The sequence below is a fragment of the Otolemur garnettii genome, unplaced genomic scaffold (genome assembly GCF_000181295.1).
Source record: "Otolemur garnettii isolate 467f Iridium unplaced genomic scaffold, OtoGar3 scaffold00087, whole genome shotgun sequence".
In the NCBI taxonomy this organism is placed as follows: Eukaryota; Metazoa; Chordata; class Mammalia; order Primates; family Galagidae; genus Otolemur; species Otolemur garnettii.
Genome location: NW_003852482.1, coordinates 2,441,336 through 2,442,844, shown reverse-complemented (window position 1 = coordinate 2,442,844; position 1,509 = coordinate 2,441,336). Strand labels below are relative to the sequence as shown.

General features: G+C 45.8%; 1 non-coding gene across 1 annotated transcript; it reads right to left on the bottom strand.

The window, feature by feature from the left end:
- Positions 1–1,225: 1,225 nt before the first annotated feature.
- LOC111726952 lies at positions 1,226–1,288 on the bottom strand. The gene has a single exon (XR_002774618.1). It is a non-coding gene; the product is annotated as a U7 small nuclear RNA (small nuclear RNA).
- Positions 1,289–1,509: the final 221 nt, after the last annotated feature.

The window sequence follows — 1,509 nt, the reverse complement described above, 5'->3', positions numbered from 1 at the left end:
CACCAGAGATTTCTGCATCCTGGTCCATTTAATACCCCAACTTATATGTTATATGGGAGATAGCATCTATCAAAAGTTAGAGGGCACCCACCCGAGGCTCAAGCAAGAACCAGTCTCAGCCGTAACATTGGCTGTAGTAATGGGCCTAGGGCTTGCTGGGGTGGGCACTGGCATCTCCTCTCTAGTTATCCAGGACAAAAATTATGGAGCTTTATGAGCAGCCATAGACCTGGATATTGAAAGAATTGAAAAATCCATCTCCCATTTACAAGAATCCCTCACATCCCTATCAGAAGTAGTCTTGCAAAATACAAAAGGCCTATATCTATTGTATTTACAACAAGGAGGGTTATGTGCAGCCTTGGGAGAATGTTGTTTTTACATAGACCACTCCGGAGTAGTCAAAGAATCCATGGTCCTGGTCCGAGAAGGGTTACACAAGAGAAAATTAGAGTGAGAACAATCTCAGAGCTGGTATGAAAACATGTTCAATTGGTCCCCCTGGCTTACCACCCTGGTATCAACTCTAGCAGGACCCCTATTCATTCTCCTCTGCCTTCTGACTTTTAGACCCTGCATAGTTAACAGACTGCTCACCTTCATCAGGGAACAGATTAATACCATGCAGCTTATGATACTAAAGTCCAACCTGTAACTCCTCATCCACCCAGCTAACTGCAATTTTTGCCTTGTACAAATTGTTTGCTTGCACTAACGCCTTGAGCCCAAGATTGGCCTCAGCTAGTTCCCAGCTCAAGGGGGGAATGAAGAGACAGCAGAGACTCCATTTTGTAAGTATGCCCTACACTGAGCCCCAGGCCCAATACAGAGAAAAACCACAAGCAGAACCACCCAGGGAGGGGACAGCCAACCCAGGTGGAGCCCCCCCTTATCAGAAACAGACAAGAGACCCTTCCTAGAAAATGCCAAGCCACAGCCCTTCTGCGAAAAGGAGCCTCAGCCCCAACCAATCCTGTCTGGGATTGAGTTCCAACCAATCCTCAACCAGATCCAAAATGAACCAATCACCCAGTCGCTGTCACCCCTAGAATGTATAAAAACCGTCTTCGCTTCTGTAACAGGGTCGCCTCTGCACAGTCATGCTGTTCATGCTGTCCAGAGGCGTGACCCAAGCATATGCTTGAAAATAAAGATGCTCCTTTGCTTCTACATGTGTCCCTGGTGGTCTCTCAGTGGTGTCTTTGGTCTTAACATGCCAGGGAGGGGGGGTCTTCCTGTAGAGACCAGAAGGCCTGCTAGGTAAATTCTAAAAGAGCTGTAAGTTCTAAAATAGCTGTAAATTCTAAAAGAGCTTTAACAGAAGGCATGTGGTTTCACCCCAAAAGGTTGGATATTAAAAAGCCAGGAGGTGGGGCACAGATTATAGGTGGGTGTAATGATTCTTTAGGGGACAATTGGGTGAGAGTTAAACATTGTCTAATAGACTGGGATATATAAAAAAGGAACAGTTAAGATAGGGGCCTGTTAATCAGAGGCAAAGTATAAGAC